Genomic DNA, 20220 nt, shown 5'->3' with positions numbered 1-20220 from the left:
TGCACGCTCCTCTTGCGCTCCTTTTTCAAGCTGGCTCCCCGGTTCGGTACCGGTGGGCCACCGCCCAGCCCCGGCTACCTACGGTTCCACCAACTGTCTGCCCGGCTCCCTGCAGACGGCCACTACCGTCTGCCTCACTCTCTACACGAGGGTCCTAGGCTCCAACCTAGGCCCCTGTCTGCTTCTGTCTCCCTGCAGACCTCCTCTCTCCTCCTCTGCTTGGACTTGTCTTGACCTGCTTGATGCCTCAGGCCAGCCAGACTCTTCGGTGGGCGTCTCCATCTCCTGACTCCGCCCACCTGGTGTGTCTGTCTGAACCCGAGGGAAGAAATCAGGTTTCACTGGGGATGTCTGCTGTGAACTGCTGGGGGTGGGGGTGTGTGTGTTGTTACCTGTGGCCCCTGGCTTGTCCAGGGCGCCCCACGTGCTATAGCAGATAGATACATGATACATCGGTGCCACAGGTTCTTCTTTTAGTAAATATATCTGAATTCTGGGGCTTCGGAAGCCGCGATGCAATTACCGGTTGCCAAGGAGATGTAGAAAAATGCAGATTTCTGATCTGGGTAAAACTTAGACGACAAATTCAGAAATTAAAATTCATTTTCTGGAGCGTTGGACGAGGGGCTCCGCTCCCCGGAAATCTTTACTCCTCTTTGTCAAAGCAGCAGGACGCAGCGTGCATGTAAATCCTGTGGAGCAGGTTAGGGAGCGGTGACAGAGGACGGCCGGCGTCCCCCGCTGTACAAGGGCCAAGTGACACGACTGATGCGGCCGAAACCTGCCCCGGGCTCCATATTCCACACACGACGGGATACTGGGAGGTTGTTTCTCCGGTTACAGCTCATAGGATGTGATTCTGCGGCTGTTGTAGAACCACAAGTCCCAGGGTGGCGAAGCAGCACCTAGAAGTGCAGTATGTCACCCCTGCATGCACCCATTTTCTGCCGTCACCTGTGTACTGTGTATGGGATCATTCTGGATTATCAGATGTAGGTCGTCCATTACTGCACCATGGCCTTAGATTGGGGCGAGGTCCGTAGATTACACAGCTGCAGCTTCAGCTCCCCACTTTCCTGCACCCAGTCTATAATTATTATGTCCTTACTGAAATCATACTTGTATTTATTGATTTCCACTTATCCACCACAGGAGCAGGGCTGCAGTGTAAAGCATAGGGGACCGGCAGAACCTCATCCCGAGATGTCACTGAATTATTGATCACCTCAAATAGACAATGGGATCACTGGTTTTAGTAGTGCTATAGACATAGCATTTGACTGTAAAGTATGAGGGAGAAACATGTCCTCTAAAGTCACTGGATCATACATGTAACATACAGAGGCGCAGGTCGGGGGGCGAAACAGAGCCCTAACTAAGTAACCCTGCTAATAAGTACAGTGGAGAAGCCTAATAGTGCGTACAGGGGAATCTCAGGAGATGATCTAATCACTATACAAAGAGCAACACTGATATTACCGCCATACTGTGACCATATACAGGTAGATACCCATCCTGGAGAACATATAAGACATTACAGTGCAGTTATAGATGATGACTCACAGCTGACATTCTTTCTGATGGAGTTGTTTACTTTTCCCTTCTTTTCCATCTGGCCCAGACCATTATGATGACTTCTCCAGCTACAACTTGTCTGTAGAGATTGCAACAAAGACACATCTGGCTTCTCACATTTCCAACTCCATCCTCATGTATTCCCGACCTGCACAATCTCCTCATCCTACTGGTCATTGATTATAGCTGTAAGTAAATAGAGCAGGGTTGCAGTGTAAAGTATGGAAAGTTGCATAGAGGCAGCACAAGCTAGATTCATTGACTATAGTTGTAAGTTAATAGAGCAGGGCTGCAGTGTAAAGTATGGAAAGTTGCATAGAGGCAGCACAAGCTAGATTAATTGACTATAGTTGTAAGTTAATAGAGCAGGGCTGCAGTGTAAAGTATGGAAAGTTGCAGAGAGGCAGCACAAGCTAGATTCATTGACTATAGTTGTAAGTTAATAGAGCAGGGCTGCAGTGTAAAGAATGGAAAGTTGCAAAGAGGCAGCACAAGCTAGAGTCATTGATTATAGCTGTACGTAATAGAGCAGGGCTGCAGTGTAAAGAATGGAAAGTTGCATAGAGGCAGCACAAGCTAGATTCATTGATTATAGCTGTACGTAATAGAGCAGGGCTGCAGTGTAAAGAATGGAAAGTTGCAAAGAGGCAGCACAAGCTAGATTCATTGATTATAGCTGTACGTAATAGAGCAGGGCTGCAGTGTAAAGAATGGAAAGTTGCAGAGCGGCAGCAATCACCGCCATATTGGTTGTCACTCAGCTTTCCTATGAGCATATATGTGGAACAGGTGGAATTGAATATTTTACATCGTAAGATAAGAAAATGTCCCCAGACTAATATTTATTGGTAATTAATGGCTTTATGTAGATGATCTTCGGGGTCATGATGACATTTGAGCTGCTCGGACCCCCGGGGAGTGCCGGGCGGGGGGAGAATAATGAAGATTTCTTGGTGAGCCGATGACTTGGTTTAATAAAGACGAATTCGGCCCAATCAATGCGATGTAATCAGAGGCTAATTGCAGCGGCGCAAACAAACAATACGTCTTCATTCCGTGCCCAAATCTACCCCAGCAAAGGTCGCGCTGTCAGATCAATGCAACGAGACCTTTCCAGCCGCGGCTTACACAGAATTAAGACCATAAAGGAGATTTTTTGTGTTTCTGGAGGATTTAAAGGATCTGTAGAAACAAGTGTTATAGTTCTCCTCTCCCTCTGCCATAGCACGTCCCCCCATATCGCCCCATCCCTCACCCCCTCCCATCACCCCTCTCCCCCCAGGACGGACAACTGACCACAAATTCCAGGACAGTCCGTAAAAATAGGCCACTTTCCCCATCCATAAAAAATGTTTAAGGCGTCTGCCATTTTTTTGAAGCTGAAGAAACTTGTACAGATTATTTTGATTATTTTGACTGTAATTATCATTTTATAGTTTACAGTGAATTCAGCCGATGCCTCATATATAGTGAATCACGGGCTGCAGACGCCGATCACTTCTAATCAGTGATTTATTATAGCTTTCCAATGTGTCCATTAACGATATTGTCCGTCTGTGATTTTTTCATAAACTGTCCAGAAAACATAAAAGTCAAGTTATCAACTCTGCCCACACGTCATACATAGGATATCGTATCTGTATCCAAATCTGCATATTGCTGGAAACTAATAAAAGTTATTGCAACAAAAATAGAGTGTGGCCACAATGGTGGGCAGAAGGGGCAATAACAATAGGCAGAAGGGGCAGCAACAATAGGCAGAAGGGGCAGCAACAATAGGCAGAAGGGGCAGCAATGGTGGGCAGAAGGGGCAATAACAATAGGCAGAAGGGGCAGCAACAATAGGCAGAAGGGGCAGCAACAATAGGCAGAAGGGGCAGCAACAATGGGCAGAAGGGGCAGCAATGGTGGGCAGAAGGGGCAGCAACAATAGGCAGAAGGGGCAGCAACAATAGGCAGAAGGGGCAGCAATGGTGGGCAGAAGGGGCAATAACAATAGGCAGAAGGGGCAGCAACAATAGGCAGAAGGGGCAGCAATGGTGGGCAGAAGGGGCAGCAACAATAGGCAGAAGGGGCAGCAATGGTGGGCAGAAGGGGCAATAACAATAGGCAGAAGGGGCAATAATAATACGCAGAAGGGGCAGCAACAATAGACAGAAGGGGCAGCAACGGTGGGCAGAAAGGGCAGCAACAGTAGGCAGAAGGGGGCAGCAACAATAGGCAGATGGGGCATCAACGGTGGGCAGAAGGGGTAGCAACAGTGGGCAGAGAGGGCAGCTAGGGTTAGCAGAAGGGGCAGCAATGGTGGGCAGAAGGGGCAATAACAATAGGCAGAAGGGGCAGCAACAATAGACAGAAGGGGCAGCAATGGTGGGCAGAAGGGGCAATAACAATAGGCAGAAGGGGCAGCAACAATAGGCAGAAGGGGCAGCAATGGTGGGCAGAAGGGGCAGCAACAATAGGCAGAAGGGGCAGCAATGGTGGGCAGAAGGGGCAATAACAATAGGCAGAAGGGGCAATAATAATACGCAGAAGGGGCAGCAACAATAGACAGAAGGGGCAGCAACGGTGGGCAGAAAGGGCAGCAACAGTAGGCAGAAGGGGGCATCAACAATAGGCAGATGGGGCATCAACGGTGGGCAGAAGGGGTAGCAACAGTGGGCAGAGAGGGCAGCTAGGGTTAGCAGAAGGGGCAGCAATGGTGGGCAGAAGGGGCAATAACAATAGGCAGAAGGGGCAGCAACAATAGACAGAAGGGGCAGCAATGGTGGGCAGAAGGGGCAATAACAATAGGCAGAAGGGGCAGCAACAATAGACAGAAGGGGCAGCAATGGTGGGCAGAAGGGGCAGCAACAATAGGCAGAAGGGGCAGCAACAATAGGCAGAAGGGGCAGCAATGGTGGGCAGAAGGGGCAATAACAATAGACAAGGGGCAGCAACGGTGGGCAGAAAGGGCAGCAACAATAGGCAGAAAGGGCAGCAACAATAGGCAGAAGGGGCAGCAACAATAGGCAGATGGGGCATCAACGGTGGGCAGAAGGGGTAGCAACAGTGGGCAGAGAGGGCAGCTATGGTTAGCAGAAGGGGCAGCAATGGTGGGCAGAAGGGGAAATAATAATAGGCAGAAGGGGCAGCAACAATAGACAGAAGGGGCAGCAATGGTGGGCAGAAGGGGCAATAACAATAGGCAGAAGGGGCAGCAACAATAGACAGAAGGGGCAGCAATGGTGGGCAGAAGGGGCAGCAACAATAGGCAGAAGGGGCAGCAATGGTGGGCAGAAGGGGCAATAACAATAGGCAGAAGGGGCAGCAACAATAGACAGAAGGGGCAGCAAAGGTGGGCAGAAAGGGCAGCAACAATAGACAGAAGGGGCAGCAATGGTGGGCAGAAAGGGCAGCAACAATAGGCAGAAGGGGCATCAACGGTGGGCAGAAGGGGTAGCAACAGTGGGCAGAAAGGGCAGCAACAATAGACAGAAGGGGCAGCAATGGTGGGCAGAAAGGGCAGCAACAATAGGCAGAAGGGGCATCAATGGTGGGCAGAAGGGGTAGCAACAGTGGGCAGAGAGGGCAGCTATGGTTAGCAGAAGGAGCAACAACGGTGGGCAGAAGGCATATATTGCTCTTTGCACAGGGGCCTCTTCTGTCTGTGTCCTCTAGGGAGGTGGAGTATAGTGACACAAGCTTCTGCAGTGTTCCTGAGGAATCCTAGACCAGTCCTCATGGGCAATGGCCTTCAGGTTACTAGTATTTTCAATTTTGCTGCAGCCACCTTTTTCACACAATACCAAAGATTGTAAATGGTGTTGAAGTCAGGCGACTTTGACAGCCGCTCTAGAGTCTTCTAGGAAAGCTTCTAGAATTAACCATTGGTGTAATGTGAGGCATGATGGAATCATTGTCCTATCTTCACTGTAGACATCACTGAGCCCCTGCCGTGCTTCACTGTAGACATCATTGAGTCTCCACCGTGCTTTACTCTAGACATCACCGAGCCCCCGCCATGCTTCCCTTTAGACATTGCCGAGCCCCTGCCATGCTTCCCGTAGACATCACTGAGCCCCTGCTGTGCTTCACTGTACACATCACTGACCCTTGCCGTGCTTCACTGTCGACATCACCAAGCCCCCACTATGCTTCACAGTAGACATCACCGAGCCCCCGGCATGCTTCACTGTAGACATCAACAAGCTCCCGTCGTACTTCACTGTAGACAGCAATGAGACATGGAGCTTTTCCGCCAATGGTATTCTCCTTATTGTGCAAACTAAAACCTTAGCGCTCTCTGTCACCTGCTTATTGCTTTTTCCAGTCCCTTGATGGATTTGGGAGACCTGCATGGTCAGGAATCTGGTGGCAGGCAGTGACAGCTTCCTCTTTTTGGACAAATAGTGAAGCTGATAATCCTGATCTTCAGACCTCTATTTCCAGCTGTATCTCCAGGGACTTTCAGCACCTTTGTATCTTCTTTTAATATTTTATTGTTTTCAAATTTTACTAGAAACCTCTTTTGCAAAAAATGTTCCCCCCATTGCTGGTTCTAGGATTGCAGTCATTCTTCTGGTGGTGGGCAGCATGTCCCCAGCAATGAGTCGGAGGGAGAAGAGCATGGCACGGATTCAATAAGTACTGAAGAGCGAATCCCTGGGCCATCCCCTGCCCCAGGACAATCAATGTGAACAATGCATGGATGGTGTTTCTTGCGCCACATTCGTTGCTCCTTTCTTCCCCTTCTCATGCGTGTGGTCCTTCTCTATCCCGGGTGGATACATTGTAACTCATCATCTTCCATTCTATACATTGTATCTCCTGTGTTTTCATGTTTCACTCTTCTAAGGGCGGCTTTTATCAGGACAATGAGCTCTATTGACTTTGTTTTCATGAGACGCTCTTACAGTTTGACAGCGCTTTTATCTGGAAATGCTTTTAACTACCGCGATTCTTCATTTGTTTATATCAATCGCTATGGAAACTCATTGAAATTCTCCATGAGCTACCGGCTCATTGTGGTGTCAATTATTGCATCGCTCTGTATCGCTGCTATGAAAATTTGTTCAATTACTTTTATATTTATGTTACTTTTCTTTATTCCCTTTGGCAATGAGGCATTAAACAATACTCTCAATGATTCATTCAAACATCTGCTTAAGAGCGTGGAACGTGCCCACCGAAATGAATAAAGACCCTTGAAGTTTGCATTCTTTACCATTATGCTAAATGTTGGCGACCACGTACAAGCTTCTACATCATTACGGGGATCGATTCGGATTCATTGCTGCCCCAAAAGTGGTCAGAACATGATTAAGTTACAAAGTGACCAAAGGCAGGATCACAAAGTTATGGGGCCCTTTTGGCTCTTTGCATTCACAGAATGTGAACACAGACTTACAACTAAATTATTCCGACCTCTGGAACTTTTCACTATTGTCAGTAAATAAAAGAAAAAATATATATTTCTAAACCTTAAAGGGAACCTGTCACGTCATTTTTCTATATTAAACTGCCCCGATAACTTGTTGATACAATGTGCATCAATAACATGCTGTTCTCAAACAAAAGTTCCCAGAATTTATCTAAAAAAATCCCACTTTTTATCATTAGTTGAATGCATGTAAATTGGATAGAATTTTACACATAAACCCAAAATGCGACTGACAAAAGTGTTGGCACTTTTCTAAAATTTTGGTGAAATACATTTGATTCAATCTGGTGTGGGCAATATGAAAATCACACCTGAAACCAGATAAAAAGGGGAGAAGTTAACTCAGTCTTTGCATTGTGTGTCTATGCATGGCACACTAAGCATGGAGAACAGAAAGAGGAGAAGAGAACGGAGAAGTGAACGGAGGACGAGAACCAAATGTGTGGAAGAGTACCAAGAATCTCAAGTTACAAGTCCATTTCTGGAGATCTTGATGTTCCTTTGTCAACAATGCACAACATAATCAAGAAGTTTACAGTCCATGGCACTGTAGCTAATCTCCCTGGACTTTTACGGCAGAGAAAAATTGATGAAAGGTTGTAACACAGGATAGTCCGGATGATGGATAAGCCTCAATCAAGTTATAAAGAAATTCAAGCTGTCCTGCGGCTCAGAGGGCATCAGTGTCGGCGCAAACTATCCATCTACATCTGAATAAAATTAAATGGAGGAGACCCCGGTGGACGCCACTGCTGACACAGAGAGATAAAAAGCCATAATGTACGTCAGTAACCAAAATCTTTCTTGGAAAGCGTCTTGTGAACAGATGAGATTAAAATAGAGCTTTTTTGGTAAAGCGCAAAATTTTACTGTTTACCGTAAACAGAATGAGGCTACAAAGAAAAGACTACAGCACCTACAGTTACACATGGTGGAGATCAAAGATGTTTTGTGATTGTTTTGCTGCTTCTGGCACTGGGGGTCTTGACTGTGTGCAAGAAATCATGAAATCTGAAGATTACCAAAGGATTTTGGGTGTCCATGTAGAGCCCAGTGTCATAAAGCTGGGTGTAGTCCTAGTTCAGGGGTCTTCCAGCAGGACAGTGACCCCAAACACTTCAATAAGCCCCAGAAATGGATGAAAACAATGCACCCCATCACCCCGCCTTTTCTATATATCGTGAATTTGGGTCTCTCACCCATTCAGGTGCATATTTTCTGTAAACTCTCATTTTACTAGTTGATGCTCGACATCTACAAAGCACCCTCTTACTGGAATTAAAGGGGATGCTTCATCTTGTGCAGCAGGTGCACCCCACCCTATATCGGCGCCTGCTTGATTGACAGTGTGGTCCAGCAGCATCATTGTGCCAGTGGGGTCTCTCCAACACTGCAAGAAAAGCCCCTTTATGGAAAAAGGTAGATTTGGCAGAGGCCGCACTAAGGCTCTGGTTCCCGGGAGCCCATGTTGTGTTTGTGTGCACCATTGACGTCATTAAAATGCGTCGGCACCACTTATATGAAGTTGTTTGGTGCTGAAGATGCAGCTTTTTAGCTTTTTGCTGGATCCCTCCTTAATTTCGAAGGTAAACTCGGCCCATGACAAAGAAATAATTACAGAAGTTTGGAGAAGGAATTGATCGAATTTGCAAAGTTTAAATGTAGAAGGAGCCGGCGCCGCACACACGGATCCTGTAATTGTAACCAAAGATTGCATTCATCTACCCGGCTGTGCAGAGACAAAGCGGCGTTTTGCATTCTAATTGCTGCGGATCATTACATGACCAGATATTAACACACGCTGTGCTGCAGATTAAAGCCTTAGGAGCCCGGCAAAATTGTGTTTGAAGAAACAACAAAACATTATCATTTCACACGGTTACTGGAATAAGACGGGAGATCCGACCAGCCTGATTACCGCTGTCAAATACGACCATCGGGAATGAGGAAAATATTCTCCCCGTGTTACTGGGTCCTCTGCAGAGATGGGGGCAGGGAGGGAACGAAGATTGTATCCTGCAAGGAAGGCGCATCATTGTCATCAATGCGTCGTGTCCCAAGAGACCGCGTGAGGCCAGTACCTGGCCGGGGACTGGCGGCGAATCTGGCGGGGCCGGGCCCAGGACAGGAGCTTAATCTAGATTTTACCCCCTTATTAAGACTTTGGGGTTTGGGGAGACCATACACCTTAATAAACATCAGTTCTAGGCAGATTCTTGAAGGACTTCGTTTTTCAGAAGAAAATACTGAAGATTCACTTATTTACAGTTAACAGATTTGTTTTGATGACAAAGAATTGTCTAAGCTGATACATTGTAACAAGTCATTATCTGTGCGAAGAGAACAAGTCCGAGGCGGAGCTCACATTTCTGCAGTAAAATCCCGGATGTAACTCAGGATCAGTATAAGCAAAGCAATGTACAGATGTAGCAAAGGTTATCATGACTCACAAAACACCAGCTACAAAACCGGTCACAAACTTTATCTCATTGAATGGAGTCCGACATTCCCAAAATGCTAATTCACTTATACAGGTGTGTAAGGGACAGAGCCTATGCGGTAACTGCACCTGTAATATACCATTTAGTGGTATATATATATGCCAATTTGCATAATGAGCACAGTTACATCTTGATTGACAGTTCTCAAGTGAGCGCTGCCTGAAATCTGCAGCCGCACTCACAAAATAAATATTTTTATACCACATAAATCCCTAAATCCTTATCTAGAGGCTACGTCCCCAATACTCCAACATAAATGATTTACTTAGTGCTTTGGGGTTGACAGACATTCTTTAAGAAAATGAAGGAACCTAAATATTGCAGAAGCTACTGACTCCCGCTCTTTATGTAATATTTAGCATAAGACCAACAAAAGCCACATGGAGGTTGTTCTGCAGCAGAGCTGAGATGTCTGGATGTGAACCGGCTCTGCAGTGATGTAAATGACTTGTTAGAAAGCTCACTCCGGCCTCTCTATTTCTCTCTTTTCCTGTTTCCTCTCCTTGATCCTCACTTCTCTGTCTTTCCACTTCTTAGCATATAATGGGCAGAGTCACCTGACATTGGAAGGAGCTGGGGTCCGCTGAGGTGTACTGGGCTCTGCTGGGGTGTATTGGGGTCTGCATGGGTCTGCTGGGGTCTACATGGATCTGCTGGGGTGTGCTGGGGTGTATCGGGGTCTGCTGGGGTCCGCTGGGGTGTTGGGGTCTGCTGGGGTGTGCTGGGGTCCGCTGGGGTGTTGGGGTCTGCTGGGGTGTGCTGGGGTCCGCTGGGGTGTTGGGGTGTGCTGGGGTGTGCTGGGGTGTGCGGTATCTGAGCAAGACAGAATTGAACTGTAATTTTTTACACTTTGGAATACCCTGCCCATCAGCAGAGGGAGGGAGAACCTGTCTGATATGTGAGAAGAAAGCGGATTTCTCTGATACATGTATTATACACAGCTTCCCCTATCCTCCTGCCCATTTTAAGAGGAGAGTTAAGCTAGCTTAGTATTGCAAAATCCATTGACCCAGGGACGAAAATATCACTGGTGCAACCTCTGCAGCCACACAGGGGTCAAGAGCTCAGGAACCCCATTTCCCCCTTCAAAGCAGATGGAATTGTGCAACATGATAAGATTTTCGACAGCAAAGGGCCCATGTATTGTTTTTGTACGTGGAGGGGGGTCTTCTGTCTGTGTCTGTTCTAATATCACATTGCTGTGTTATCTGAATCAAGACAATTCTAGATTTGTATGTGCACAGTGACTGCACCAGCAGAATAGTGAGTGCAGCTCTGGAGTATAATACAGCAGGTAACTCAGGATCAATAATGTAATGTATGTACACAGTGACTGCACCAGCAGAATAGTGAGTGCAGCTCTGGAGTATAATACAGGAGGTAACTCAGGATCAGTAATGTAATGTATGTACACAGTGACTGCACCAGCAGAATAGTGAGTGCAGCTCTGGAGTATAATACAGGAGGTAACTCAGGATCAGTAATGTAATGTATGTACACAGTGACTGCACCAGCAGAATAGTGAGTGCAGCTCTGGAGTATAATACAGGAGGTAACTCAGGATCAGTAATGTAATGTATGTACACAGTGACTGCACCAGCAGAATAGTGAGTGCAGCTCTGGAGTATAATACAGGATGTAACTCAGGATTAGTAATGTAATGTATGTACACAGTGACTGCACCAGCAGAATAGTGAGTGCAGCTCTGGAGTATGATACAGGAGGTAACTCAGGATCAGTAATGTAATGTATGTACACAGTGACTGCACCAGCAGAATAGTGAGTGCAGCTCTGGAGTATAATACAGGAGGTAACTCAGGATCAGTAATGTAATGTATGTACACAGTGACTGCACCAGCAGAATAGTGAGTGCAGCTCTGGAGTATAATACAGGAGGTAACTCAGGATCAGTAATGTAATGTATGTACACAGTGACTGCACCAAACTGAATTAGGATCTGGACGTCACCTTTGAGTGTTGATTGCAGAAGGTTGGACGATCCCCTCCACGTCATGTACAGACAATGCGCGGTGTCATTTGTTTCCCGGTGGTTACATTTATTCTCTCGCTGACACTTTATACATTTTATGAAATGTTCTTGTAATGAAATCATTAGTTACATATCAGTCCTTGCATTGGCAGATGGAGACGTGTTTATATTCCAGATTCCGCTGCCAATGTTGCACAGATTCGGTCTGCATCTTACATACATCTGTCAGTTTTTCCATTTGACATAACCTATTTACAGAATTTGTGTCACCGAAGTCTCAAGGTCGCTGCGACCTCCAGGACACGCGGCTCATTAACAGAGGAAACGTGGATGTGCTGCGGCGGAGAGGGGTCCTCAGATATTCTGACCCCCAACGAGAAACACAGACCACCTCAATGTCATCTCCATCCTCCCTCTTTAGGGGTGTGGGGCGGTTCTGCGTGATTCAGGGGTGCGATACATTATCTGAACTGCAGTCATCTTCATTTATTTAGAGGGTCTAGTCCGGCATTAGGAATTATCTGGCTCTGTATTTTTTGGGGGGATGGTCTGGGGTGTTAATTTAATGGGTTTAGTGTGAGGTCCATCATTTTTGGGGGGTCAGATCTGTATTTGTTAATTGGGTCTGGCCTGCGGTCTTAGGTGGGGTCTGATCGAGGGTCTGTTTTAGTTTACATATTTATTTAGAGGGTCTAGTCTGGTGTAGAAACTGGTGCGGTCTGAAGTCTGTTTTTGTTAATGAGGTTTAGGTCTATAACTGTATAGGGGTTCTGCTTTGGGGTCTCGTAACAAGTTTGCTGGTGGGACTGCATTCTGTTTTCGGAGCTATGAAAGGGGGTCCAGGTAAAGGGTAGTCTCCGCGTGTTTCTTCTTATCTGCACTGGTTGGCAGTGTCAGCCATGACTTTGCTTTATACGGTTCTTTTATTTTACATATTCTGAGCCCACTTTTGTCTGGACTCATAGTACTGTATAGCGCAGGTATATTTGTTTTATTTATTTTTTTACGCTAGGCTGCAACTCTCATTACAACCACTGGGTGGCCACACATTGCAAATGTATTTATTTTACTTACTTATATAGCGCCATTAATGCTCCAGCTTTTTAGATGTGATCATCACTGTCCCCGTTGGGGCTCACAATCTAGATTTCTTATCAGTCTTTGGAGTGTGGGAGGAAATATGAGGAGATCCACAAGAACATGGGGGGAATATACTAACTGCTTGCCGATGTTGTCCTTAGTGGGATTTGAAATCAGGATCCCAGGGTTGCAAGACTGCAGTGCTAACCACTGAGCCACCATACAGTGGTAACCATTGAGCCACCACACAGTGTTAACCACTGAACCACCGTACAGTGCTAACCACTAAGCTACCGTACAGTGCTAACCTCTGAACCACCGTACAGCGCTAACCACTGAGCCACCTTACAGTGCCAACCACTGAGCCACCATACAGTGCTAACCACTGAGCCACCATACAGTTCTAACCTCTGAGCCACCGTACAGCGCTAACTACTGAGCCACCTTACAGTACTAACCACTGAGCCACTATGTACAGTGCCAACCTCTGAGCCACTATGTACAGTGCTAACCACTGAGCTACCATACTTCTTCCTGCTCTGAGGTACCGCTATAATGACCCCCAAATATTTTATTTGCTAAATTTCTATTTATTTTGACAATAACATAAAGCACATGTGGCCCATCATCATGTTCTCCTATTTGGGCCTTATACGGAGCTCCAATCGAGGAACATTTCACTGGTGATGAAGACACGGCTCGTACATAGTCTGGTCTCATATGTAGTCCCATATGGGTGCGAAACGTGGACGCTAAAGAAGCAAAAAGAATCAGCGCCTTCAAAATGTGGTGCTGGAGAAGGAGGTTGTCAATAGCATGGATGGAAAGAAGAACATACAAATCAATTTTGGAAAAAATCAAGCCACCAGACATGTCACTGGAAGCAAAGATCACCAAGCTACAACTCATCTACACATCATAGGCGACCAGTCACTGAGAAGGACATCATGGCTGGAAGCATTGAAGGAACAAGGCGAAGAGGAGACCAGCAAACCAATGGCTTCATACTATCAAGATAACGTCAAAAAAGACCCTGGTGGACCCATCTAGACGGAGACGACCCTGGTGGACCTATCTAGGTGAAGAAGACTCTGGTGGACCTATCTAGGCAGAGAAAACCCTAGTGGACCTATCTAGGTGGAGAATACCCTGGTGGACTTATGTGGAGAAGACCCTGGTGGACCTATCTAGGTCGAAAAGACCCTGGTTGATCTATCTAGGTGGATAAGACCTTGATGGACCTAGCTAGGTGTAGAAGACCCTGGTTGGAGTATCTAGGTGGAGAAGACCCTGGAGGACCTATCTAGGCAAAGAAGACCCTGGTGGACCTATCTAGGTGGAGAAGACCCTGGTGGACCAGTCTAGGCAGAGAAGACCCTTGTGGACCTATCTAGGCTGCACAAGATCAATCTTCCTACAAAGTGTTCATCCATCAAGTCGCCATGGCTCGAGATCGAGTTGAAGGCCATATAATAATAATAATACAAAAACTGAGCTTGTGCTTAAATACAGAGGTCAGCTTGTGGAGGCAGAGCTGGAATGTAAAGCATGGGGGAAGAACAAAGTAGCAGATTTTTTTCCTATTAATGAGACATTTCATACAACGCTTGGACTCAGAACTGGACACAGAGAGAAGAGGCCCCTGTTCAAAAACAATACATGGCCGTTTTGCTGTTCAACAACTCCTAATAATGCCCAATTCCACCTGCTTTGGAGCTGGTAGTGGCCGCCTGTTTGGCCCCTGAGTCGTTCGTTGCACAGGTGGCACCAATGGTTTGTCTCCCCTTCACTAACAGAGTCACCAAAATTAGATTCACAGGTAACAGTTAGGTCCTAATGGAGCAGAGCTGCAGTGTAAAGTATAGTGGAAGTACAAGGCATCAGCTTGAGCCTGTGGCAGGATAGGACGAGGACCTTTCAGCAATCAGACAATATCAGGCTCCAATGTGCAATGCAGATAAGCTGAAGTCGGTGATCAGAGCCGTATTGTAATGGAGCAGCGCTAACGAGCAGCCAACACTACAGAGAGTTAATAGCGGGTGAGCAGCAGCGGAGACGGCAACTACTAGCCACAAAAAGAGGGGAAACGTAAAGATCCAAAAAAAAAGAAACATTGAAAAAACATATAACTGAACCAAAATAAGGCGACGCGGGCCATTGCCCACCATCTGCATATAGCAGTGATCGCGGCATTTATCCACTCTCGTGGCTGGGGATTTCATGCCTCATTTCCAGCCGCGTCCTGGAAGCCGTTTGCAGCCATTTCTGGAGCTGTAGAATTCAGTTCAGACAAAACGAAAAAGCAATGCAGAATTATAAACTAGCGGCCGATATTCATTCCAAACAGCGAGATCGCTCGTCACTGACATCACGAGAAACAATTAGTCTCAGCCGCTTTATTTACTTGCCTGTTTGTACGGAAAGCAATTGTCTTGTGTGCGGAGTGTTACTATCCCCGTCTGCAGGGTATGTGCTGAGCAGAGGAAAAGCAAAGTCCCAGAACTTCTTACAATACGTCCATAAAATACCCCGAGAGAATAAAACCTCAACTTTCTGGATATAGAGAAACAAAGGACTGCAAAAAGTTACAAAGGAATGACAGTCCTGTGCACGTCTTCAAGGAGCCGGCTTGGATCTATCAAGATGTTTATAGCAAAGGTCTCAAGAGGTTCTGCAGCTGCTACGATGGGAGTTTCATAACGGCCACAAGTTGGAAATCTTACCCCCTAAAAGCCCCAAAACTAAATTCCTATCCCACCGCACAAGTCTCAATGTAAAGATGCAATACTACTACAGATTTTTTTGCTGCTTGTTGCTGACTTTTTGGGGGCTTGTGCCATAATCTCCAAAATGACAAAATATCCCAATCTGCAATGTTAGCTGAAATGATTATTCCCCCCAAAAAGCAAGTTATCTTCTACCTATAACTTGCTGACTACTGGGGTCCGGCCACTGGGACCACCCTGAGATCAGGGCTCCATTCATGACTGATGAAGAATATAAAAGTTACCTTTTGTCATCATTTTGTAACTTACTAACTTTTGTAACTGTCAAGTTTTACTTGTTCAATAAAGTTAAATCCATTGATGATTTAAAGTTATAAATTATAGTTCTATTACTTTTTGCTTATTTTTGTTTTTTATTTTCTTTTCCAGGAAAAAACTCCCCGGGACACATGAAACCTTTCAGGAAATCGGGAGATATAAAATGCAATGTAAACAATGGGCAGATTTACTAATGCTGTGTAATATTCAGACAGTGCAAGCTTAGACTAGACCCTTATTTACCAAAGTGGATCCTGCTGTTTAATAAATATGGGGTCTTTCATTGTGTTGTTCATATTCATCTGTTAGGAGGGTTACATTATACCACAAATTTGCACCAACATTTGTTAGGGTTTTTTTTGCATGTTGTTGTGAGGCCAAACCAAATGATTCCTGCAAGTTCCCCAACATTTGTATTTACTAATATCCACAATTTGGTTAAAATTCACCTAAAACAAAAATGATTTCATAATCGATCTTTTGCTGCTTTTGATTAATCCTTGAGTAAATCTGATCAAGTCTGTACAATTGTCCTTCTTGTTGCTGATATTGGATACATTGTAACGACCGATCTCTGTCTCTACAGATCTTCTGGTCCCAGACGTCTTCACATTGCAAAAACTGTGCAGAAATTGCTTCAAATAAAAGTCAGTTTCTGTCATCTAAATGGTGTTTGGTGGAAAAATCATGGATTGCAGTCACTCTGATTCAGATTAATAGGACAGTGACTCTGCAACTCATCTGCCGCATGTAAATATTCCCTAAGGCCTCATTCAGACGTCACTCATGTGTTATATACCAATTATCATCAGCATTTTTTATCCAATTTTCATCAGTGTTTTTTATCCGATTTTCATCACTTTTTTTATCTGCTTTTACCATCAGTATTTTATCAATGATTTTCTCAGCTGAAGAAAAAAATTACAATGATGCTGAGACTAATGTGGAGGCGGACACTGAGTGTTACGGGGGGACCTCCTGGTATAGGAATAGATGAAGATATACCACTAGCAGTGGTCAGGGTCCACCGTGCAGTGACGGCAGAACTGCAGCTGGTGGCACAAGGCCCTACTTAAACCCCGCAGTACCCCGGTCACTAAGGTACTGTATGTTACAGGTCACACAGAGGCACCAGCAGATGTAGAGTCTCTGCCCCGTCACAGAGGAGCTGTGCACGCAGTAACCCGGTCACTAAGGTCCTGTATGTTACCAGTCACACAGAGGCACCAGCAGATGTAGAGTCTCTGCCCCGTCACAGAGGAGCGGTGCATGCAGTAACCCGGTCACTAAGGTCCTGTATGTTACCAGTCACACAGAGGCACCAGCAGATGTAGAGACTCTGCCCCGTCACAGAGGAGCTGTGCATGCAGTAACCCGGTCACTAAGGTACTGTATGTTACAGGTCACACAGAGGCACCAGCAGATGTAGAGACTCTGCCCCGTCACAGAGGAGCGGTGCATGCAGTAACCCGGTCACTAAGGTACTGTATGTTACCAGTCACACAGAGGCACCAGCAGATGTAGAGACTCTGCCCCGTCACAGAGGAGCTGTGCATGCAGTAACCCGGTCACTAAGGTCCTGTATGTTACCAGTCACACAGAGGCACCAGCAGATGTAGAGACTCTGCCCCGTCACAGAGGAGCTGTGCATGCAGTAACCCGGTCACTAAGGTACTGTATGTTACAGGTCACACAGAGGCACCAGCAGATGTAGAGGCTCTGCCCCGTCACAGAGGAGCTGTGCATGCAGTAACCCGGTCACTAAGGTACTGTATGTTACAGGTCACACAGAGGCACCAGCAGATGTAGAGACTCTGCCCCGTCACAGAGGAGCGGTGCACGCAGTAACCCGGTCACTAAGGTACTGTATGTTACAGGTCACACAGAGGCACCAGCAGATGTAGAGGCTCTGCCCCGTCACAGAGGAGCTGTGCATGCAGTAACCCGGTCACTAAGGTACTGTATGTTACCGGTCACACAGAGGCACCAGCAGATGTAGAGACTCTGCCCCGTCACAGAGGAGCTGTGCATGCAGTAACCCGGTCACTAAGGTACTGTATGTTACCGGTCACACAGAGGCACCAGCAGATGTAGAGACTCTGCCCCGTCACAGAGGAGCGGTGCATGCAGTAACCCGGTAAGTAAGGTACTGTATGTTACAGGTCACACAGAGGCACCAGCAGATGTAGAGACTCTGCCCCGTCACAGAGGAGCTGTGCATGCAGTAACCCGGTCACTAAGGTACTGTATGTTACCGGTCACACAGAGGCACCAGCAGATGTAGAGACTCTGCCCCGTCACAGAGGAGCTGTGCATGCAGTAACCCGGTCACTAAGGTACTGTATGTTACCGGTCACACAGAGGCACCAGCAGATGTAGAGGGTCTGCCCCGTCACAGAGGAGCTGTGCATGCAGTAACCCGGTCACTAAGGTACTGTATGTTACCAGTCACACAGAGGCACCAGCAGATGTAGAGACTCTGCCCCGTCACAGAGGAGCGGTGCATGCAGTAACCCGGTCACTAAGGTACTGTATGTTACAGGTCACACAGAGGCACCAGCAGATGTAGAGGGTCTGCCCCGTCACAGAGGAGCTGTGCATGCAGTAACCCGGTCACTAAGGTACTGTATGTTACCGGTCACACAGAGGCACCAGCAGATGTAGAGACTCTGCCCCGTCACAGAGGAGCTGTGCATGCAGTAACCCGGTCACTAAGGTACTGTATGTTACCGGTCACACAGAGGCACCAGCAGATGTAGAGACTCTGCCCCGTCACAGAGGAGCGGTGCATGCAGTAACCCGGTCACTAAGGTCCTGTATGTTACAGGTCACACAGAGGCACCAGCAGATGTAGAGGGTCTGCCCCGTCACAGAGGAGCGGTGCATTCAGTACCCCGGTCACTAAGGTACTGTATGTTACAGGTCACACAGAGGCACCAGCAGATGTAGAGACTCTGCCCCGTCACAGAGGAGCGGTGCATGCAGTAACCCGGTCACTAAGGTACTGTATGTTACCGGTCACACAGAGGCACCAGCAGATGTAGAGACTCTGCCCCGTCACAGAGGAGCGGTGCATTCAGTAACCCGGTCACTAAGGTACTGTATGTTACCGGTCACACAGAGGCACCAGCAGATGTAGAGACTCTGCCCCGTCACAGAGGAGCTGTGCATGCAGTAACCCGGTCACTAAGGTACTGTATGTTACCGGTCACACAGAGGCACCGCAGATGTAGAGACTCTGCCCCGTCACAGAGGAGCGGTGCATGCAGTAACCCGTTCACTAAGGTACTGTATGTTACCGGTCACACAGAGGCACCAGCAGATGTAGAGACTCTGCCCCGTCACAGAGGAGCGGTGCATTCAGTAACCCGGTCACTAAGGTACTGTATGTTACAGGTCACACAGAGGCACCAGCAGATGTAGAGACTCTGCCCCGTCACAGAGGAGCGGTGCACGCAGTAACCCGGTCACTAAGGTACTGTATGTTACCGGTCACACAGAGGCACCGCAGATGTAGAGACTCTGCCCCGTCACAGAGGAGGGGTGCATTCAGTAACCCGGTCACTAAGGTACTGTATGTTACCGGTCACACAGAGGCACCGCAGATGTAGAGACTCTGCCCCGTCACAGAGGAGCTGTGCACGCAGTAACCCGGTCACTAAGGTACTGTATGTTACCGGTCACACAGAGGCACCAGCAGATGTAGAGGCTCTGCCCTGTCACAGAGGAGCTGTGCACGCAGTAACCCGGTCACTAAGGTACTGTATGTTACCGGTCACACAGAGGCACCAGCAGATGTAGAGGGTCTGCCCCATCACAGAGGAGCTGTGCATGCAGTACCCCGGTCACTAAGGTACTGTATGTTACAGGTCACACAGAGGCACCAGCAGATGTAGAGACTCTGCCCCGTCACAGAGGAGCGGTGCATGCAGTAACCCGGTCACTAAGGTACTGTATGTTACCGGTCACACAGAGGCACCAGCAGATGTAGAGGGTCTGCCCCATCACAGAGGAGCGGTGCATGCAGTAACCCGGTCACTAAGGTACTGTATGTTACCAGTCACACAGAGGCACCAGCAGATGTAGAGACTCTGCCCCGTCACAGAGGAGCTGTGCACGCAGTAACCCGGTCACTAAGGTACTGTATGTTACCAGTCACACAGAGGCACCAGCAGATGTAGAGACTCTGCCCCGTCACAGAGGAGCTGTGCACGCAGTAACCCGGTCACTAAGGTACTGTATGTTACCGGTCACACAGAGGCACCAGCAGATGTAGAGGCTCTGCCCTGTCACAGAGGAGCTGTGCATGCAGTAACCCGGTCACTAAGGTACTGTATGCTACCGGTCACACAGAGGCACCAGCAGATGTAGAGACTCTGCCCCGTCACAGAGGAGCTGTGCACGCAGTAACCCGGTCACTAAGGTACTGTATGTTACCGGTCACACAGAGGCACCAGCAGATGTAGAGGCTCTGCCCTGTCACAGAGGAGCTGTGCACGCAGTAACCCGGTCACTAAGGTACTGTATGTTACCGGTCACACAGAGGCACCAGCAGATGTAGAGGGTCTGCCCCATCACAGAGGAGCTGTGCATGCAGTACCCCGGTCA

The sequence above is a fragment of the Anomaloglossus baeobatrachus genome, chromosome 9, assembly GCF_048569485.1.
Source record: "Anomaloglossus baeobatrachus isolate aAnoBae1 chromosome 9, aAnoBae1.hap1, whole genome shotgun sequence".
NCBI classification, from domain to species: Eukaryota; Metazoa; Chordata; class Amphibia; order Anura; family Aromobatidae; genus Anomaloglossus; species Anomaloglossus baeobatrachus.
Note: the sequence above shows the minus strand (reverse complement) of the source record.